At 38.7% G+C, this 24242-nt stretch overlaps 1 protein-coding gene across 1 annotated transcript in view; it reads right to left on the reverse strand.

The window, feature by feature from the left end:
• The window catches only part of ATP7A (ATPase copper transporting alpha), a 128295-nt gene extending 105114 nt beyond the window's left edge, over window positions 1–23181 (reverse strand). Inside the window, exon 1 of the mRNA XM_005888672.3 lies at window positions 22977–23181. The gene's annotated coding sequence lies outside the window, so the exon portion shown is untranslated. The remainder of the gene's footprint in view (window positions 1–22976) is intronic.
• Window positions 23182–24242: the final 1061 nt, after the last annotated feature.

Raw genomic sequence — 24242 nt, forward strand, 5'->3', positions numbered from 1 at the left:
ATCTATCAGTTGGGATTTCTATATATGCACCTGAACAGATGACCAATTCATACAAAATTCACACATTCACTACTTCTTTCCCACCATATGCAAGAAATGAGAGGATAAAGATTGCATGATTTCTTCTAACACCTACATTTTTTCTTACTGAGCGATTATAGTGTATGCTTACAATCCTTTATTTAACATATAATGTAATTATTAAGGGCTTCCCTTGTGGCTCAGCTGGTAAAGAATCTGCCTGCTATGCAGGAGATCTGGGTTCGATCCGTGGCTTGGGAAGATCCCCTGGAGAAAGGAAAGGCTACCCACTCTAGTATTCTGGCCTGGAGAATTCCATGGACTGTGTAGTCTGTGGGGTTGTTATTAAAAGAATAATGTTATTAAATGGGGTAGTTATTAAACTACTTATTAACTTATTAATGTTATTCAATGAAAAGATGTTTAAACTAGCTAAAAATAAAATTTGGGAAATACAAATTAAATATTAACTAAAACAGTAACATCACATATTTTGCTTATCATGGTGGCAAAAACTTAAAAGACCAGTGTATCTATTCAATATGATCAAGGATGAGAAAAATATTTTACCATCCTGTCAATCAAGTATAAAACACTATGGGGCTTTCCTAGTGGTCGAATGATTAAAACTCCATGCTTCCACTGCAGGGGGCTCAGGTTCCATCCCTGGTCAGGGAACCAAGATCCCATATGCTGCACAGCACAATCAGAAAAAAAAAAAAAAAGTATAAATCACTATTGTCGGGGAGTGTTTAACAGGAGGATTCCTACGTGCTGTTTCTCACAAGTCCTTTGTTTCTTTTCAAGAGGAGCAGCATGCTGCTCCCAGGAACTGAGGTCATTGTGTGAGACAGGCTTGAATCTCCTTTAGTAAACATTCTCTTTACGACAAAACTGCTTAGTCTCGATCCCCTTTCTTGAGATATGGATTGTCTCCTGACCTTGTGACCATTATTAATCCCTTGTTCCCTTGGTAACGGTTGCTGTACATTTGGTTTTCTGATCTTTATCATTATCAAAAGAAATTTCTTGTACCACAGCCTATATATACTCACAGAAAAATCATTAAAGCACCTTTGCTCCATCAGAGTTTGGGTCCCCGTATCTGTCTTTCTTTCTTTCTTCCTTTCTTTCTTTCTCTCTCTCCCTCCCTCCAGCTCTCTCTTTCACTTTCTTATTGTTGACTCCGGACCGCCAGGTCCCGGTCCATTAAAGGACCCCAACAACTATAGCTTTTTTTGGAGGGCAGTTTTGCAATGCCTATCAAGATTATCACATGTATATAACCCTTAGCCAAGCAATTTTACTTAAAAGACTATAATCTACAAAAATATGTACACATATGTTCAAAGCCATAGGATAAGCACACTTAAAATAGTTAAAACTTGGAGATTCTCTAAACATCAATAAAGAAATAGATTATGATACATTCATACTATAGAAGACTACATAGCAGTTAAAGATAATAAGCTAAATCTACATATACTGACATGGAACCATATCCATAAATAGAAAAAGGTCTAGAAAGAGACAAACCATTAAAAGTGATTACCCTTTGTGGGGATGACTTTCTGTTGTTTTTTTTTTTTACTTTATATACTTACAATCTCATTAAAATAAGCATGTATTACTTTAGTATTCAGAAAAAAATAATAAGGAAAAAGCTAAAATTGGCTAAACATACTTTCTTTGCTTGAACTGGATATGTCTATTTTTTTCTAGAGCTTTAGACATCTGCAGATAGCGTTTTTCCAAACACAAGAGGAAGCAGGTCACATACAGTTCCTGTTTTTGAAAACAAAAAAAAGTTAAGGGTGACAAAGAAAAAGGAGACTGTATAAAATAAAGGAAGTGAAGGAAAGAATAGTAAAAGATGGTTGATAGAGAAGTGTGGGAAAAGGGATTCTTTTAGTGCTGGGCCTGAAAATAATGAACAGAATATAATGCTTTAACCTTAAATTAAAAAGAGAAGCAAAAAAGAAAAACTGAGAAATAGGTTTCTTCAGTCACAGAGAATGTAAGCAGCAACAACAATTAATCTCACTACAATTAGTTTTAAAAGACTAGAAAAATCCAACTGTGATCAGGAAATTTTACATACATACAGAAAAAGAAGAACAAACTAGTTACCAAACTGGTTGAGAATCTTTGGAATAGCAAGGAAAACATACAGCATGTCCTAATAATCTGACTTTAGGGATGGATTTGGGACAAAGGAATTTGCAAAATTTCCATAAGCAAATTGAATTGTTTTCTTCAATCCTAGTAATATCAACAATCTATCAAATTAGAAATGAGACACATATAAATTAGTTAAGTCCCCTACATACTAACCTTCAAGTTGCAAACTTTCAAAGATACGAATCTCCATTCACATGTCTGATCACATTAGTTTACATGTATGGCATACACTGTCACATGCATGCATCCTCTACAAGTGGCTGTCCTTTTGTGTACAAGCATGAGCTAGAGCAGCAAAAGGATGACTTCACTGAACTCCTTGTCATGTAACATGAGAAGCTTACTAATGAAGACCTGATGAAACCAGAGGCTGAGAGAAAAGATGAAGAGAGACAACAGGAAGAAGAAGTAACTGAAGAAACAAACAGATTCACAATGCAGGAAATGGCAAGATTTTCTTTGAGGAGGCATTGTTAGTTTCTGAGGCACAGGACCCAAAGGTTGCAGCAGCCATTCAGAATGCAAATCCAGTGCAACAATGTCATCTATGACGAGATATAAAGAGCTACTACCCGGACATTACTGGATCGTCTTTTCAAGAGGGTAGACAGAATTGAATCCAGCAAGGAACCAGAAACTGTGCCATCTGCATTAGGCGTGAGTGAAGTTGTAGCTTACACTTCGTCTCCTATTGTTGACAGTCCTTCAGCTCTACCATCTCCCACCTCCTCTCCTTCCTCCAGGAAGTAACTCTTCTTACTTGTTCACTCGATGCCAGCACCTGTATACCAGGTGTTGTATTGTGCATACACTTATAAATTAGTGTATGCACAATATGTGCATACGTGCTAAGTCACTTTAGTCGTGTCTGACTCTGTGAGACCCCATGGACTGCAGCCCGCCAGGCTCCTCTATCCGTGGGATTCTCCAGGCAAGAACACTGGAGTGGACTGCCATGCCCTCCTCCAGGGGATCTTCCCAACCCAGGGATCAAACCCACGTCTCTTACGTCTCCTGCACTGGGAGACAGGTTCTTTACCACTGGCTCCACCTGGAAAGCCCTGTCGTACTGTACTACTGTATTTTTCAAGGTATTTATTGTAAAATTTTAAATGTTTTATTATTGTTTTATGTATTATTTCTGTGAAAAGTACTATAAACCTACTACAGTACAGTACTTTATAGCCAAGTGCATTAGTTGGGTACCTAGGCTAACTCCATCAGACTTAATTTTTTAATTGGACTTTTGAATGCACTCTCCGAATGAAATTCATTCATATATAGGGGACTGACTGTACTTATAAAACTCTATGAATAAGCAGTTACAGAGGGTTGCATGTTAAATGAAAATTTTGGCATTAGGAGATAATATGGTGGTTTGATTTTGAGAGAATCTTTCTGTTTTTAGGCTCAACAACAACAAATAACACCAATAAATCTGCCCTGGGAAAAATAATTTTAGAGGTTATACTGCCTTGATAATTAAAACATTAGTCATTTCAACCTGCCTAAAAATGGGATCAATAAAACTGATAAAACACTTTGCTGAACATTCTCTCTACTCAAAATGCTGAAAGACCTGGATCTCTACCCTGTCACATCATTTTTATCTGAGACTTACAGGTTGACATTGCTCCCGGAGAAAAAAATTCTTTGTGCAATATACTACAAGCAAAGGAATACAGTAATTTATTCTCATAACTTTTAAGGTACCTAATATAAAGATATTTTATATTTAAATTATATAGTACATGATGTTAGTTCTCATGTCCAGTCAACAGAACTTTTAACGCAACTGGAAACAAGTGAAAATAACTTATTCCTGAATTACATTCTAAGGATACAAATGAACACTTTTTTATTATTTTAGGAATCACACAGACAGAGCAGATAGATATGTGGTGAGCACTAAAGGTGGAGTCAGGAAACATGGGGTCAAGAATAAATTATCTATGCAAATTTGGGGAAGTCATTTAATTGCTCTCACAGTCGCAGTCTTTGCTCCAAAGATTCCCAGACTTCAAGGCAGAAATCCAATTCTGGATTTCGAAGCTCTCCACCCAAAGATCTTATTCATTAGGAGAGAAATGATGTCAAACAATCTGCACTTTTTAACAAACACCTCTGAAGATTCTAACACAGTAACGCAGAGACTATACATTGACAAACATAGTCCTAAATAATATGGGAATGATAGCTACTTAAACTGTATCATAAAGTTGTTATTTGGATCTAATGAAAAAAAGCAAGTAAAATAAGGAGATATATTCATAAAAATGTATACATTTTATAGAAAGTTTATGTGTATTAGATGATACACTTGATTTCCTGAAATGTAACTCTAACTACAGAGTTTATTAAGGTTTAGTTACTATAGAGAGGTATTAGTGAGTATAGTAGGATTGACAATTAAATATATCAAAATCAATTGCTTATACACTGACAATGAAAGTGAAAGTGAAAGTCGCTCAGTCGTGTCTGACTCTTTGCGACCCCATGGACTGTACAGTCCATGGAATTCTCTAGGCCAAAATACTGGAGTGGGTAGCCGTTCCCTTCTCCAGGGGATCTTCCCAAGCCAGGGATCGAACCCAGGTCTCCCACATAGCAGGAGGATTCTTTACCAGCTGAGCCACAAGGGAAGCCCAAGAATACTGGAGTGGGTAGCAGAATAATCAACTAGAAAGTAGAATGGTAAAAGATCCATTCATATAGCACTGTACATTTCCCTGAAGAAAATATTTTAAATACTCAGTAATAAATTTAATAAGAAATGTGTAGGAAGATATTGTTAAAAGAGGTTAATTCTCTGCAAATTGGTCTATAAATTTAAGAGAGTCAGTGGAATTTTGAGGCGGGGAGAACCTGACACAATAATCCTAAGGTTCAAATGAAAGAATAAATATTTGAGGACACACTAATTTTGAAAGAGTGATAAGGAGGGTGTCTCTATATATACAACTTTATATCACTATATATAAAATAGTGACAGCATTTCAAGTACGTGAAGAAACAGTGGTTCATTAACAAATGACCTTGGGACAATCAGTTACTCACTTTGAAAAAAAATAAAAGTTAATTCTCTATATAATATACTTAAACTAAACTAAATTCTATATCAGGACTTCCCAAGCAGTCCAGCGATTAAGACTCCACACTTCCACTGCAGAGGGCACAGGTTCAATTCCATGTATTTAGTGGAATACTGTACAGCTAGGAAGTTTAAATATTCTGACATACAAAGACAGTCAATAGTATACTGAATAATAAGTCTTTGTTTTCAAAGGAGACACAGACAGACCAAAGTGAATGTTTGCATAAGAAAAAGTTTGGAAGACTATATAAAGTTATCTTGGAGAGTAATAATACTGATAGTACTGTCTAACCACACTTAGGCAGATACTGTTAGAAGTATCAGGGTTTCCCTGATAGCTCAGCTGGTAAAGAATTCACCTGCACTGCAGGAGACCCTGGTTCAATTCGGGATGGGGAAGATTCACTGGAGAAGGGATAGGCTGCCCACTCCAGTATGGTTAGACAGACACACTCCTACACTGCTAGTGAAAGCATGAAATTATATTTTTCTGGAGGACAACTTGGCAGTATGAATCAAAAGTCTTTTAAAGTACTCACCACTTTTATATGCTGTTAGTGGCAGTATAAATGTGTACCACTTTTCTGGAGGGCAATTTGGCACTATTTACCAAAATTTAGAATGCACATGCCCTTTGATCTAGCAATTTCACTTCTAGGAATTTTATCTAGAAGGTCAGTTCAGTTCAGTTCAGTCGCTCAGTTGTGTCCGACTCTTTGCAACCCCATGAATCGCAGCACGCCAGGCCTCCCTGTCCATCACCAACTCCCGGCGTTCACTCAGACTCATGTTCATCGAGTCAGTGATGCCATCCAGCCATCTCATCCTCTGTCGTCCCCTTCTCCTCCTGCCCCCAATCCCTCCCAGCATCAGAGTCTTTTCCAATGAGTCAACTCTTCGCATGAGGCGGCCAAAGTACTGGACTTTCAGCTTTAGCATCATTCCTTCCAAAGAATACCCAGGGCTGATCTTCAGAACGGACTGGTTGGATCTCCTTGCAGTCCAAGGGACTCTCAAGAGTCTTCTCCAACACCACAGTTCAAAAGCATCAATTCTTCGGTGCTCAGCTTTCTTCACAGTCCAACTCTCACATCCATACATAACTACTGGAAAAACCATAGCCTTGACTAGACGGACCTTTGTTGGCAAAGTAATGTCTCTGCTTTTCAATATGCTATCTAGAAGGTAGCCTCTAGGAATTTAATCTAGAAGTTAGGCTCATAAAGATATATATACAAGGATATTCATTGAAGCACTGTTTATTATAGAACAGAACTGAAAACAACTTTAAATGTTAACCAAAAAGGAACTAATTAAATAAAATACAGCACATCCACATGATGAAATATCATACAATCATTCTCTAAAATGAAGTAGGTCTATATTTCTTCACACAAGATGAACAAGATATGCTAAATGAAACCTGCAAAGTGCAAAATAGTATATGTATAGTATAAGCCCATGTGTGTAAAGAGGAAAAAGCAGAAATAGGTATTACAAAGGCTTGAAAATGCACTGAAGTGTTTTAGAATACACAAGAAAGTGCTAACACTTTCTCTGAGGAGGGGCTGGGAATTCAGAGCATTTTACTTTTTTCACCCTGTGACTTTTTATTATTATGAGCATATATATTATTTCTGTTATGAAAAAGAAGCTTTCCATTTATTTCCTTACAGTATATTCCTGAAAGCAGTACTGCCATGTCAGAGTGGTAGCTGTAAGGAAATAAATGGAAAGACAAACAAAGATACTGTATAAACATAATATTCTTCACACACACACAAAAAAAACCTGGATACAAGACTCAAAAAAATGAGGATTAGTAAAATAAATGATGATCCATGTATTTAGTGGAATACTGTACAGCTATGAAGTTTAAATATTCTGACATAGAGAGACAGTCAATAGTATACTGAATAATAAGTCTTTGTTTTCAAAGGAGACATAGACAGACCAAAGTATATATTTGCACATGAAAAAGTTTGGAAGACTATATAAAGTTATCTTGGAGAGTAGTAATACTGATAGTACTGTTACGATTTTTTGCTGTGCTTTATGAAGTTTTCTACAGTTAATATATTATTTACTGAAAGAGAGTGACTAACAACCCATGTGAGGTCAACCCCATGCCTGCCTGTGCTATGTGCTCAGTCGTGTCTGATTCTTTGTGACCTCATGGACTGTAGACCACCAGGTTCCTCTGTCCATGGAACTTCCTAGGCAAGAATACTGGAGTGGGTTGCCATTTCCTCCTCCAGGGGATCTTCCTGACCCAGGGACTGAATCTGCATCTCTTCTGTCTCCTGCATTGCAGACAGATTCTTTATCCACTGAGCCATAGGAGAAGCACTGGTCAAACCCATAAATCCTAGGAATTAGACAATTCAGACCACTGCCCATGTATATTCCTCAAAGAAGTTGAAATTCCACTTTGATTAATCCAATCCTGTTAGAATACTGGGCTATGTCTAGCTCTAGCAAGCTGTTTTACAATGGTCATATGATTCCTGATGTTTATGAGAAGATTTTAATTTATTAGAAAAAGAAGCACTAAAACTAAATAAGCCTTTTGAAAATGTATATTAAAATCTTGCTCTCGATAATATTTAAAATTTCAGAATACTTGTGAAAGAAAAGTACTTATCTCTTGTTAGCACCTTCCATTTTGGGCTGCCTAGAGCGCAAGATAAATGCTTTTCTGTAAGAGTCCAAGAAGCTCAAGTAGATATACTATGCTCAAAAAATTTATCATTACCTTACACAAATGGTCTACTGAATGACCTAGCAGTGGTAAAAGTTTTCCTGGTATGATCAGTAAATACCAGTGAAGTGAAAAGGTTTTTTTTGTTTTGTTAATATATGATTTCCCATTTTTAATTGAAAAGGACATTTCTATGACTTTCTACATGACTTGAGAGTTAAAAAGTTACATTTACTTTCATTAATTGAATTGTAGTATATATGTTACCAACTTGACATACATCTTAAGAGAATAAATAGTTCCCTTTTTCTTCAGAACAAATATTAACACTAACCAACAGCGTATCTATTGATTTGGTGAGAACTGGCAAGAAGGGTATGTGGGAGGGGTGGGAGGGAGAGAGAACCATTCCATTACTTCCAAACTTCTCTCATGCTGCTCCTTTATAAACACTTCCCTATATCCCCAAACCCTGGCACCCACTAATCTCTTTCCCTTCCTATAGTTTTGCTTTTTCAGATTATCATATAAATGGAATAATACATTATGTAGCCTTTTAAATCTAGCTTCTTTCACTTAGCTAAATGCATTTTAAGATTCACCTGTGTTATTGCACGAATCAATAGGTAGTTCCTTTCTTATCATAGAGTAGTATTCCACAGTGTGGATATATAACAACCTGTTTATCCACCAGTTGAAATAACTGAGTTTTTTCCTATCTGGGGTGACTAATGCTGAATAATACTGCTATAAATATTCATGTCAGGTTTTTGTATGAACATAAGTTTTCAGTTCTCCTGGATAGATAGCTAGAAATTAGTGCTGAGTCATATGATAAAAATGTTTAATTTCATAGGAAACTAACAAATTGTCTTCCAAAGTGGCTATTTCATTTTTCAATCCTACTAGCAATGTTCCAGTTGCTCTGACTTGCTAACCTTTGGTATTGTTGGTTTTGTTTTGACATTTTAATAGGAGCAATGTGGTATCTCATTGTGATTTTTTTTAACTTTATTTCTCAGAGCATTTTTAGATCAGAGAAAAATTGAACAAAAAGTACAGAGATTTCCCATTTACTCCTTTCACCCCAACATGCAACCTCCCCAACTATGAACATCCTGAATCAGACTGGTATATTTATTACAATCAACACTGTGGTTTTAATTTGCATTTCTCTAATGATTTTAATTTGCATTTCTTTTATTTGTTACTTGAATATCTAGGTGAGGTGTTTATTCAGATCTTTTGCCTATTGGATTATTTCTCATTATTTTTTTCTTTATAAATCATTTTGCCTTGGTTTTTTTAACATTTATTTTTAATTGGAGGATAATTGCTTTAAAATGTTGTGTTACTTTCTGCCGTACAAAACCGTGATCAACTATGAGTATAGATATATCCCCTCCCTCTAGAGCCTCCCTCCCTGCCCCCCCCCCCGCATTGTTGACTTAAGGCTTTTTAAATTTTATTCTGGATATAACTTTCTGTCAGAAATGTGATTTGCAAATATTTTATCCCAGTTTGTGACTTGAGTTTTCATTTTCTTTCACAGTTTTTTTTTTAAATTTTAATAAAGTCTATATATCCATTTTTTTTCACTTATGGATTATGCTTTGGGGATAATATAGATTTTTAATCACATCTCTTTATGTCTTTCTTTATATGAGTAATATTTCTCCTAACTACCAGCCTCAGTCATAAAGTTGAAAACAAATAAAAACTGCCATCAATTTTGTTTAAATGGGTACAAAGTTTCATTTTGGGAAGATAAAAGTTCCGGAGATGGATGGTGGTGATGGTGGCGTAACAATGTGAATGTATTTAATTTCAACAAACTGTACACTTAAAAATGTTTAAGCTGGGACTTCCTGGGTGGTCCAGCACTTAAGACTTCGAGCTTCCACTGCAGGGGGTGCAGTTTCATTCCCTGGTCAGGGAACTAAGATCTCACATGCCAAGTGGCCAAAAAGAAAAAAAAAAGGTTAAGTTTTGTTTTATAATTTTACCATAATAAAAAGAAAAAATTGCCATCAAGCAACAGTATGTCAGGCAAGTGCCTGTTCTACAGCTCATGGACACTGTATGGCAGTGGTGAAACCAAAGTAATGGAACCAAAGCTTCACTTTACATGGATGATGAATGACGATCCATTTCCAGGATGAGAGGTAGCCAGCCAAAAGGGACATTGCCCAGGACTTTATAGAAAGGTTGCCTCATTTAGTCCTCATACTTACAAGGAAGATACTATACTATGCTTTTTTCACAATTAACGGAGCTGAGGCCTGGAAGGCAAAGTTGTCTATTCAAGTTTGACTCAGTAAATCAAGGAATGCAGATGAGAGAACAATCTGACACCAGTGCTCTCACTCCAGACCATTCCCTTATACGGTTTCCAAATCCATGAAGAAAAAGTCTCTATTCAGGTTTTGTTTTTAGATATATAAAAGTCTTAGGAAATTACAAATAATTTAACAAACGTTCCTTGGGAACTGTTAACAGTAATTTCAATATATTGATTTCCCAAGGTACACTGAAAAAAGAAAAGCTATCTGCTATCTTTTTTTTTTAATATATTTATTTAATTGAAGGCTAATTACTTTACAATATTGTAGTGGGTTTTGCCATACATTGACAGGAATCAGCCATGGATGTACATGTGTCCCCCATCCTGAACTCCGCCTCCTACCTCCCTCCCCATCCCATCCCTCAGGGCCATCCCAGTGCACTGGCCCTGAGCACCCTGTCTCATGCATTGAACCTGGACTGGCGATCTGTTTCACATATGGTAATATACATGCTTCAATGCTATTCTCTCAAATCATCCCACCATTGCCTTCTTCCACAGAATCCAAAAATCTGTTCTTTGTATCTGTGTCTCTTTTGCTGTCTCACATATAGGGTCATTGTTACCATCTTTCTAAATTCCATATATATGTGTTAATATGCTGTATAGGTGTTTTTCTTTCTGACTTACTTCATCCTGTATAATAGGCTCCAGTTTCATCCACCTCATTAGAACTGATTCAAATGCACTCTTTTTCATAGCTGAGTAATATTCCATTGTGTATATGTACCACAGCTTTCTTATCCATTTGTCTGCCAGTGGACATCTAGGTTGCTTCCGTGTCCTAGCTATTGAACACAGTGCTGCAATGAACATTGGGGTACACGTGTCTCTTTCAGTTCTGGTTTCTTCGGTGTGTATGCCCAGCAGTGGGATTGCTGGGTCGTATGGCAGTTCTAGTTTCAGTTTTTTAAGGAATCTCCACACTGTTCTCCATAGTGACTGTACTAGTTTACATTCCCACCAACAGTGTAAGAGGGTTCCCTTTTCTCCACACCCTCTCCAGCATTTATTGTTTGTAGACTTTTTGATAGCAGCCATTCTGACTGGCACGAAATGGTACCTCATTGTGGTTTTGATTTGCATTTCTCTGATAATGAGTGATGTTGAACATCTCATGTGTTTGTTAGCCATCTGTATGACTTCTTTGGAGAAATGTCTGTTTAGTTCTTTGGCCCATTTTTTGATTGGGTCATTTATTTTACTGGAACTCAGTGACAAGAGCTGCTTGCATATTTTTGAGATTAATTCTTTGTCAGTTGCTTCATTTGCTATTATTTTCTCCTATTCTGAAGGCTGTCTTTTCACCTTGCTTATTTGCAATGGAGTGGGTAACAGTACTACACCTGAAGTCAAATGGCTTGGTATCAAATCCTGGCTCTGGCTTTGTGTTGAAATAACTTATGCATATTAGTTCTTATAAATTTTCTAATTGGGGTTGATAAAATCATAGAGCACTAGAAGCTATTCACTCAAAATATGTTACTTATCCTATTTTGAAGCTCCAAACTATGCATAAGCTTCTCTGAAATTGTGAAGACCCAGTAATGTTTAGAATAGTATTTTGAATCTCTATAAAAGTTAGCTATTATTGTTTATTAAAAAAGAGTTACCTTGGAGAAATCCCTTCATCTATAAAAATGGAAAGTATTTAAGAACAATGGCCATGGAATCAGGCTACCTTGGTTTAAATCCTAGTTCTGCTACTTGCCACCTTTAAAGCCCTAGGCCTGTCACTTTGTCTCTTTAAGCTTCAGTTTTCCATGGCTGAAAAATAAGAGTAATAATAACATTGCTGAGGTTAAAATGAGACAATCTGTGCAAACTGCTTAGCACAGTCCTTTGTATACAGTAAGCCATCAATGCACATGAAATGTTGCTCTTTACTAACGCATATATATGGAATTTCGAAAGATGGTAATGACAACCCTGTATGCAAGACAGCAAAAGAGACACAGATGTATAGAACAGTCTTTTGGACTCTGTGGGAGAGGGAGGGGGGGATGATTTGGGAGAATGGCATTAACACATGTTTAATATCATATAAGAAACGAATTGCCAGTCCAGGTTCGATGCAGGATACAGGAAGCTTGGGGCTGGTGAACTGGGATGACCCAGAGGGTATGGGGAGGGAGGTGGGAGGGGGGTTCAGGATGGGGAACACGTGTACACCCGTGGCGGATGCATGTTGATGTATGGCAAAACCAATATAATATTGTAAAGTAAAAAAAAAAAAGAAAACCAACATATTGTACACTTTAAACTTAAAAAAAATAAAAATAAATAAAAACAAAATTTATAGGTTCAAACTACTGCACAATTGCACTCATCTCACACACTAGCAAAATAATGTTCAAAATTCTCCAAGCGAGGCTTTAATGGTACATAAACCAAGAACTTCTAGATGTTCAAGTTAGATTTTAAAAAGGCAGAGGAACCAGAGATCAAATTGCCAACATCTGCTGCATCATAGAAAAAGCAAGAGAATTCCAGAAAAACATCTACTTCTGCTTTGTTGACTACTCCAAAGCCTTTGACTGTGTAGATCACAACAAACTGTGGAAAATTCTTTGTGTGTGTGTGTGTATGGGAAATTCTTAAAGAGATGGGAACACCAGACCACCTTATCTGCCTCTTGAGAAATCTGTATGCAGGTCAAGAAGCAATAGTTAGAACTAGACATGGAACAACGGACTGGTTCAAAATTGGGAAAGGAATACAACAAGGCTGTATATTGTCACCCTGCTTATTTAACTTATATGCAGAGTACATCATGTGAAATGCCAGGCTGGATGAGGCACAAGCTGGAATCAAGATTTCTGGGAGAAACATCAATAACCTCAGATATGCAAATGACACCACCCTTATGGCAGAAAGCAAAAAGGAACTGAAGATCCTCTTGATGAAAGTGAAAGAGGAGAGCAAAAAACCTAGCTTAAAACTCAACATTCAAAAAACTAAGATCATGGCATCTGGTCCCATCACTTCATGGCAAATAGATGGGGAAACAATGCAAACAGTGACGGAATTTATTTTCTTGGGCTCCAAAATCACTGCAGATGGTGACTGCAGCCATGAAATTAAAAGATGCTTGCTCCTTGGAAGAAAAGCTATGACCAACCTAGACAGCATATTAAAAATCAGAGACATTACCTTGCCGACAAAGGTCCATCTAGTCAAGGCTATGGTTTTTCCAGTAGTCATGTATGGATGTGAGAGCTGGATCATAAAGAAAGCTGAGTGCCTAAGAATTGATGCTTTTGAACTGTGTTATTGGAGAAGACTACTAAGAGTCCCTTGGACTGCAAGATCAAACCAGTCAATCCTAAAGGAAATCAGTCCTGAACATTCATTGGAAGGACTGATGCTGAAGTTAAAGGTCCAATACTTTGGCCACCTGATGCAAAGAACTAACTCCTTAGAAAAGACCCTAACGCTGGGAAAGACTGAAGGCAGGAGAAGAAGTGGACAACAGAGGATGAGATGGTTGGATGACCTCACCGACTCGATGGACATGAGTTTGAGAAAGCTCCAGGAGTTGGTGATAGATAGCAAAGCCTGTCATGCTGCAGTCCATGGGGTCGCAAAGAGTCGGACGTGACTGAGTGACTGAACTGAACTTGAGGTAGGATTAGGAATTAAATCACAGGAAGGACATTTTGTAAATCTGTAGACAGCAGTACACTAAGCAATCAGTTCCTAGAGAACTGTCCCTTATCTCGTCTGGTGCTCATAAACATAAACCACTTCACTGAAAGTTACCCTCCGCCAATCCTGCTAGATCACAATCTTCTTGTTTTATATTTTTTCATACCATTTATTGCTATTTGATTTTTATTTTCTCTATTTACTGTTTGTCTTCTTCTAAAATGTAAGCTCCATGAGAGCAGGGAGGCATAACAGTTAAAAGACTGAGTTAAGAGCCAGAGGGACTGGATATGATTCCTGTCTCTACTGCTTTCTAGCTGTGTGACCTCGAGCATGCTACTGAAGCTCTGCGCCTCAGTTTCCTTATCTGTAAGACAAGAATGTTAATGGCATCTGTTTCATAGAGTTCTTATGAGAATTAAGTGACTTTATATAAAGCACTTAGCAAAACCTACCATACAATAAGTACTCAGTAAATGCTAGTATTGTTATCGACCCACTTCACGGCTATCATTCCAGCAGATTGAACAGTCCTTGGCATAGAGCAGGCACCCAATAAACATTTATAGAGTAAATGAATAAGAAGAGCTCATTGCTGAGCCAGTCTTATAGCTCAAAAGGGTTCCTAAAAGAAAGTGTTGGGGATGATGGAGAGGGACTGGGGTAAGTTACCTACTGTGAGGTCAAAGCCTCTGTTCAGGTATCAGCTTCCACACTAAGGAAAAAAGTCTGCTGGTCACTGTGGAATATCATTTAAATTCTAGAACTGCCTTTGGCAGCTATGCTATGCTATGCTATGCTAAGTCACTTCAGTCATGTCCAACTCTGTGCGACCCCATAGACGGCAGCCCACCAGGCTCCCCCATCCCTGGGATTCTCCAGGCAAGAACATTGGAGTGGGCTGCCATTTCCTTCTCCAATGCATGAAAGTGAAAAGTGAAAGTGAAGTCGCTCAGTCGTGTCTGACTCTTAGCGACCCCATGGATGGCAGCCTAACAGGCTCCTCCATCCATGGGATTTTCTAAGCAAAAGTACTGAAGTGGGGTGCCATTGCCTTCTCCGATGGAAGTCCCTGAATACCACCTCTTTCCTCAGCTAACACTTATTGAGTGGTTACTTAGCATGTGTTAACTCATTGAACCCTTATAATAACCTTGAGGTAAACAGTACAATTACTCCCCTCTTACAAATGAGAACACAGAAGCACAAATAGGTTAAGTAACTTTTGCAAGGTCACACAGCTAATAAGTAGCTAAGCCTGAATTTAAACTCAAAAAGTCTAGTTCTAGACCCCATTCTTTTAGCAGCTAGCTGTTTTTTGTTTGTTTGTTTTGTTTTGTTTTTTTCATTGTAAAACACTGACATGTTAGTGTCTGGAATTCTTTTCTATAGGGTCATTTGTTTTTCAGAAGAATAATTCTCCAATCTCCTGCCTGGTAAGCATATACCAGGACACTAAATTTAAAGCAAGGTGAGGGGAAGGGGCTAACCACTCGGTCTGAAGACTTCCACTCAATCTCCCTGTTCTCAGCCTTTTGTTTCAGTGCCCTTCACTCTGCCCCCTGTCCAGGAGCTCAAAGCCTGTCAGGTTCACTTAGGTCAGAGACTCTCCTCTGGGTCTCCTATCACTCAAGGTGGGTGGAAGTAGGGGGGGGGGCAGGTGGATGCATCACCTTACTGCAGCATGAAAGGGAAGAGACCTAAGGGGTCCAATCCCATTCTGTCAGTTTTTAAAACATTTCCCTTATTTTCAGCCCTGGATCACCTCCTTACCTTTTAGGAAAAACCACTTACCTTCAAATTCTAACCCTCTCATGTGTCCTGTGAGATAAAATAACTCACTTCTCCAATGGAACAAGATAGCCCAGAGATAAACCCACACACCTATGGGCACCCTATCTTTGACAAAGGAGGCGAGAATATACAATGGGAAAAAGACTCTCTTCAATAAGTGGTGCTAGGAGAACTGGACAACTACATATAAAAGAATGAAATTAGAACACTTCTTAACACCATATACAAAGATAAACTCAAAATGGATTAAAGATCCCCGATTCTTATTGCAGCACTGTTTACAATTGCCAAGACACAGAAACAACCTAAATGTCCATTGACGGAAGAATGGATAAAGAAGATGTGGTACGTATACACAATGGAATATTACTCAGCCATTAAAAACAACAAAATAATGCCATGTGCAACAACATGGATAAACCTGGAGATTATCACACTAAGTGAAGTAAGTTGGACAGAGAAAGACAAACAGCATATGGTATCACTTACATGCACAATGTTTTAAAAAATGACACAAACAAGTTTGTTTCCAGTGTCAGAGTCTGGGGAAGGGCTGGCAGGCACCATATTGGGCAGCAAAGGTGGCAAGAAGCCCCTGAATCAGCCCAAGAATCAAGCCAAGGAGATGGACGAGGAAGATACGGTATTCAAGCAGAAACAGAAGGAGGAGCAGAAGAAACTTGAGGCTAAAAGCCAAGGCTGTGGGGAAAAGTCCCCTGGCCACAGGTACAATTAAGAAATCTGGCAGCAAGTAAGCTGTTCCTTGTGCCTGAGGCAATGATGATGATCCTTAGTTTTATTCCAATTTAAATATCTGAATCCCCTGTCATAACATCTGTTGCCACCTATAGCTAGAATGTAGTGTTGTCTTGGAATCCACTGTACATTTAAGAATAAACTTTTGGGACTTCCTTGTGGTCCAGTGGCTAAAACTCAAGGCTCCCAATGCAGGGAGCCCAGGTTCAATCCCTGGTTAGGGAACTAGATCCCATATGCCACAACTAAGACCTGATGCAGCCAAATAAATATTTTTTAAAGTTCTTGGTTCACCTACTGTTGAAGCCTAGCTTGAATGATTTTGAGCATAACCTTGCTAGCATATGAAATGGGCACAACTGTATGATAATTGGAACATTCTTTGGCATTGCCCTTCTTTGGGATTAGAATGAAAACTGACCTTTTCCAGTCCTGTGGCCCCTGCTGAGTTTCCCAAATTTGCTGACATTCTGAGTGCAGCACTTTCACAGCATCATCTTTTAGGATTTTAAATAGCTTGGCTAAAATTCTGCCAACTTTGTTTGCAGTAATTTTAACTATGGTCCACCTGAATTCACACTCCAGCATGTCTGGCTCTAAGCAAGTGACCAAACCATCGTGGTTAACCTGGTCAATAAGATGTTTTCTGTATAGTTCTTCTGTGTATTCTTGCCACCTCTTCTTAATCTCTTATGATTCTGCTAGGTACTTAACCATTTGTGATCTTTATAATGCCCATCCTTGCATGAAATGTCCCCTTGATATCTCCAATTTTCTTAAGGAGATCTTCAGTCTTTCCCATTCTATTATTTTCCTCTATTTCTTTGCAGTGTTCATTTAAGAAGGGCTTCTTATCTCTCCTTGCTTTTCTCTGGAACTCTGCATTTAACTGGGTATATCTTTCCCTTTCTCCCTTGCTTTTTGCTTCTCTTCTTTCCTCAGCTATTTGTAAAGCCTCCTCAGACAACCACTTTGCCTTCTTGCATTTCTTTTTCTTGGGGATGGTTTTGAACACTGATTCTGTATAGTGTTATGAATCTCTGTCCATAGTTCTTCAGAATTTTGCCTACCAGATCTAATCCCTTGAATCTATTTGTCTCCTCTACTGTATAAGCATAAGGGATTTGATTTAGGTCATACCTGAATGGTTAAGTGGTTTTCCCTATTTTCTTCAATTTAAGCCTGAACTCTGCAATAAGAAGCTCATGATTTGACCCACAGTCAGCTCCATGTCTTGTTTTTGCTGACTGTATAGAGTTTCTCCAGATTCAGCTACAAAGAATATAATCAATCTGATTTCAGTATTGACCATTTGGTGATATCTGTGTGTAGAATCGTCTCTTGTGTTGCTGGAAAAGAGTGTTTGCTATGACCAGTGTGTTCTCTTGACAAAACTCTGCTAGTCTTTGCCCTGCTTCACTTTGTACTCCAAGGCCAAACTTGCCTGTTATTCCAGGTATCTCTTGACTTTCTACTTTTGCATTCCAGTCCCCTATGATGAAAAGGATCTTTTTTGGGTGTTAGTTATAGAAGGTCTTGTAGGTTTTCATAGAATCAGTCAACTTCAGCTTCTTTGGCATTAGAGGTTGGGACATAGACTTGGATAACTGTGATGTTGGTTTGCTTTGGAAACAAACCAAGATCATTTTGGAGATTGCATTTAAGTACTGCATTTCAGACTGTTCTGCTCACTATGAGGGCTACTAAATTTCTTCTAAGGGTTTCTTGCCCATAGTAGTAGACATAACGGTCATCTGAATTAAATTCACCCATCCTCATCCATTTTAGTTCACGGATTCCTAAGATGTCGATGTTCACTCTTGGCATCTCCTGCTTGAAGATGTCCAACTTACCTTGACTCATGGACCTAATCTTCCAGGTTTCTATGCAATATTGTTTATTCCTTATAGCATCAGGCTTTACTTTCACCACCAGACACATCCACAACTAAGTGTCATTTCCGTTTTGGCCCAGCCACTTCATTCTTTCTGGAGCTATTAGTAATTGCCCTCTGCTCTTCCTGTAGCGTACTGGACACCTTCCAACCTCGGGAGCTTAGCTTCTGGCATATATCTTTTTGCCTTTTCATACTGTTTATGGGGTTCTCACAGCAAGAATACTGGAATGGATTGCCATTTCCTTCTCTAGTAGACCCCATTTTATCAGAACTCTTCACTATGACCCATCTATCATAGGTGGCCCTGCAGAACATGACTCATAGCTTCAATGAGTTAGCCCCTTCGCCACCACAAGGTGGTGATCCATGAAGGGATCACTTATGCACAACAGAAAGAAAAAGTAAGATTCAAAATCCCATGACTTATCATTTGCCCTGAAGTTAAGAAACAGGAATTCACAGGTTAGTTTTATCATAAACAAAGTGGACAAACTCTAAGGCAATCTTTTTTTTTTTTTTTTTTACTGAGATACAGTTGATTTACAGTATTATGTAGGTTTCAGGTATTACAATATAGTGATTCACAATTTTTAAAGGTTATATTCCTTTATAGTTTTTATGAAATATTGGCTATATTTCCTGAGTTGTACAATATATCCTTTATAGCTTCTTTATTTCATATGCAATTGTTTGTACTCTTAATGTCATACCCGTATCTTGCCCCTCCATTCTTCCCTCTTCTCACTGGTAACCACTAGTTTGTTCTCTATTATCTATGAGTCTGTTTCTTTTTTGTTATATTCACTAGTTTGCTGTATTTTTCAGTCTCCACATATAAGTGATACCATACAGTATTTGTCTTTCTCTGTCTGACTTATTTCACCTAGCATAATACCCTCCAAGTCCATCTATGTTGTTGCAAATGGCAGGATTTCATCCTTTTTTATAGATGCGTAATATTCTATCGTGTGTGTGTGTGTGTGTGTGTGTATGCAGTTGCTTTATCCATTTATCTGTTGATGGATGCTTAGGCTGCTTCAATATCTCAGCAATTGCAAACAATGCTATTATAAACATTGGGGTACACATATCTTTTCAAATCAGTCATTTTGTTTTTTTCAGGTGTATACCCAGGAGTAGAACTGCCAGGTCATATAGTAGTTCTATTTTTAATTTTTTGAGAAGCTGCTATACTGTTCTCACAGTGGCTGTACAAATTTGTATTCCCACCAACAGTGTATGAGGGTTTCCTTTTCTTCACATCCTCATTAGGCAATCTTAATCATACTGTGACATTCAAAGTCAAATATTAATTTATTCCTTTATCTATCATCATACAATGAATTTAAGGCTTTAAAACAATCTGAAGGCTACAAAGGTTTTTATGACTAAAATAAATCTTGCTGCTGCTAAGTCGATTCAGTCATGTCTGACTCTGTGCGACCCCATAGATGGAAGCCCACCAGGCTCCCCCATCCCTGGGATTCTCCAGGCAAGAACACTGGAGTGGGCTGCCATTTCCTTCTCCAATGCATGAAAGTGAAAAGTGAAAGTGAAGTCGCTCAGTCGTGTCTGACTCTTAGTGGCCCCATGGACTACAGCCTACCAGGCTCCTTCATCCATGGGATTTTCCAGGCAAGAGTACTGGAGTGGGGTGCCATTGCCTTCCTATTATTACCTAATTAGAAACAGATGAGCAAGATAAAATACCTTGCTTTAGATGGGCAATACTTAATGACATACGACACCAATTTGATTGCTAATATGTAAAAAAAAGGTACTTACAGCTATGATAAGTAATTATTACCAAGATATTATGGCTATAAATCTGGACTAAAAATTGATATTAATAACTAACAGTAAAATAAGGGAAAGCATTTATTGGTCAAAATGAAATTAGCTGTATACAAACAATTAATATTAATATTACTGTTTTAATAATATTATTAATATACTTACCAATAATCAACACAATATACTTTCTATTTTAATACTATTATATTAATGATTAGTAGTTCAATTAGAATTCTTAGACAAAATAATTTTATCATTACCAAAAAAGTCAGACACCTTTTCTCCCTACCATTTTAAGTGAAAGGATCAACAAAGGAAATTACATGTACTCTTTAACAACTAAGCTCTCTAAGCTTTGGTTAGCTCAATATCAACTCTTAGTATCCTAATGACCCTAGAGATCAGCTACAAATTTATCCTAAATATGCCAAACAATTTTGTTCAGCAGGCTCTCCACTGTGAAATTCTTCCTTTCCATTCTTCTACCTTTGTTGATAAGTGTTTTAGGTCTTAACAGAAGCCCTCTTAATGCCCTTTTCTCCTGAGTGGCAGGTAGCATGCTTTAAGTAAACATTCAGGAGTTGGGAAACAATTTTCTCCACATTTTCAAGAAATATACAGTGTTCTGTAAACTCAGGTGGGATCAGGGGAAGGAAGTAATTCCAGTATTATTCCCTCCCTATCTGCTTTGGTTGTGACATCAAATCCACAAGCAGATCAGGAGCAATTACAATATCAAACAAAACACTTTAACTGTTTAGAAACAAAATTAACTAAGGTAAATAATTTCTGTAAGATGTGGAATAACCCATTTATTCCAATTAGTAAATTGTTAAAATGCTTCCCTGACTACAGGTCTGGAAAAATCTCCTGATTATAGGTCTAGAAAACCAAATGTCTACACTGCTGCTGCTGCTGCTGCTGTCGCTTCAGTCATGTCCAACTCTGTGCGACCCCATAGACAGCAGCCCACTAGGCTCCTCTGTCCCTGGGATTCTCCAGGCAAGAACACTGGAGTGGGTTGCCATTTCCTTCTCCAATGCATGAAAGTGAAAAGTGAAAGTGAAGTCGCTCAGTCGTGTCCGACTCTTAGTGACCCCATGGACTGCAGCCTACCAGGCTCTTCCGTCCATGGGATTTTCCAGGCAAGAGTACTGGAGTGGGGTGCCATTGCCTTCTCCGAATGTCTACACTAGAGAACTATAAAGCAAAAATAGGTTAAAAAATTTAATCCTTCAGCCATAGTTGTATAATTCTAAAAAAGATGGGCAACATGGGACAAAGCACAGTTAATTGGCTTACTTTATATTCATTTCCTTCAAAGATAGAAGTATCTCTGAAAACTGATGTAATCTACCAATATCAACACATTTGAGCCCACAAAGATGATGAAATCAGTTTTCTAATAGTGCTGGAACATATTTGTGAAACCAGAAACACCTTACCCTTTCACTTTAATGCAACACATTCCAAAAGTATTGTGACACTATTTCTGCCATACTATCTCAGCAATTAAGTAAACAAGTGATATGAAAGCCACCTGAAGACAGATCTACAAATGAAACACATGGTTGCTGGGATAACAAACTGAACTGAAATAGGCCAACTGTCATCTGTTTCTCTCCCACCCTGCACCCTCATTGTGATTTATATCCTAAGAAAGATTTGTTTAAAAGCAAAACTGTAAAACCTTTAAAAGGTGAACTTCCCTTAAATAAAGATGAGTAGAAGGAGTTTTGAGACAAAACCCCCAAATATCTTTCTCATTTATGCCAATGCCTGTATCATGACAGACAAATCTCTCCTCACAATTTACTTTCCCAACTGGCAAGAGAAAATTTTCACTCACTGGGGTGTCAAAAGTCTAGATGAAAGTTTGCCATGCATTTTTAAATATGTAGATAAAAGCAGTTACAATGAGGAATTTATAAGAAAGAATATGTTGCCTTAGATCTCTCACAGAAGTAAAGCTTGTGGTATGTTGGGGTTATTTTTGCTTGCTCTTTTTGAACTCAAATTGAATGTAAACTCTCTTTAGGCCAGGGACTTTGTCCTGTTTCTTGTGTATACCCCTACCACACCCCACACCTCAATACTACTTAATTCAATGTTCTGCACATATTCTCAATACAAAGTCATACTACTGTAGATGAAGAGGCTGTAATTAAAACAAATATCAGATGCTGAAAAAAAAAAGGCTTGTGAAAAGATAGAAGAGTTGCTAGTGCTTAGGATAAACCTCAACATACACAACAAAAAGTGTCAAAGACAAAGATGCCACAGAGTACAATAAGGATGGAGGGTAGCTTTACAGGGAAGGGGGCAGAATGAACAAAATGAAATGGAAACAAAAGTCTTCTCCCAGTTTAGTGCATACTCCCAGAACGAGACAAGAAGCAAGATATACAATTTCTTTACATTATTTCATTAACGGTGATCAGTCCATGTGACTTCCAATACAGTGCACAGACCTTGTACCATCAATTAATTAGGTAACATGGGCTATGGACTACCAGGACACTTCCTCAGGAGGGGACAAGAAAGCGACAGGGGGTCAGGACCTAATCTCCCCTCCTCTATGCTCTGCTAGGGGAGGTAAAACAAGACTGTAGTAAATACCTGACTTGTGAAGAAGAGAGAGTTTGGAAACACCCTCATATTAAAATGATATTCTTGTTCCACTCAGTAGTACAGACAGACAGTACAGAATACCCCTCCAATAGAAGGGGACTGATACAGGGCTTACCTGTATTTTTCTCTGTCCTATGGTTAAACCTCCGGAGCTACGCAGCCGGTGGCGGCAACAAATCCACACGCGTGGACTCCGATCTCACACTCCGGCAGAAGTCACCGTAGCCCCGGCGGCGATGGCGACGGCGGCGGAGACCACCGCGATTGCGGCGGCAGCCCCAACTCCTCCCTCAGCTGCTTCTCTTGCTCCACCCAACGCCGCCAGGCCGCCGCTTTGACCCAACCCTCCCTCCCCTCGACTTCCGGGTGATGCCCCGACCGGAAGCAGCCAGCGAGGTGGAGGGACGCGTCACGAGAAAGGAGAAAAGCGCAGCGGACTGTCAAGCGTCTCCCGCCCCCTGCTGCTCCCAGGCTGACACACAGCTTCGGTTGGAAATTTTCCTTCTTGGTGCTGAGAGGCCTCTTCCCATTTCGCCAAGGGCAAAACAACACCCTCCCGCCACCAAAATCCGTAGTTTCCTAATGTGAAGCCAAGAAATACTTTAGACCTCCTTATAAATCTTCTTCTGGGTAGTTCAGCCTTTCACAGCATGAAATTAACGTGCCCCTGTCAGATTGTGTAGCGTAACCCCGGGTGTGAATGTCAGAACTATGAACTTATCCCTCGATTGAGAAATGATCTCTGTACGCGCTCTGGTTAGGCCTTGGGAAATCACTTTCTTTGCGCGAAGTGGAATTCGCTTTGCTTCACTTCCGTGTTTCTCCAACAAAAAGGTGAACAATGTACCTCAAAAGTTTAAAAAAATCCATGGCTGAGGCTTGAAAGAGTGATATCAGATTCTGAGTGAGAATACCACATGTATGTGAACTCGTAAGGCCCAGGAAGCTAAAGCTTTCTTGCAAAACAAATGCGGGGGACAAGGAGGGATCTGTTCCAGCTCAGCACCCTACTGAGAAACCTTGTAAGTGGATTCTGCTCTGCTTTTCACCATGCCAATGCAGTCAGTCAGGCTGGGCGGCAGAGCCTTGGGTTTCGCTCTCCGGAGAAATCGGTTTGTCTTGGGCGGGCCGGAGAAAACCCAAACATTGGAGCAAAACCAGAAACAGAACCAGAACACACTATTTCCTTTTGAGGAAACTAGTGAACTTACTAGTGGGCTTCCCTGGTATGTCCGCTGGTAAAGAATCCTCCTGCAACACAGGAGACCATGGTTTGATTCCTGGGTCGGGAAGATCTGCTGGAGAAGGGATAGGCTACCCACTCCAGTATTCTTGGGCTTCCCTGGTGGTTATGACGGTTAAGAATCCACCTGCAATGCGG

Source organism: Bos mutus, chromosome X (assembly GCF_027580195.1).
Source record: "Bos mutus isolate GX-2022 chromosome X, NWIPB_WYAK_1.1, whole genome shotgun sequence".
Taxonomy (NCBI): domain Eukaryota; kingdom Metazoa; phylum Chordata; class Mammalia; order Artiodactyla; family Bovidae; genus Bos; species Bos mutus.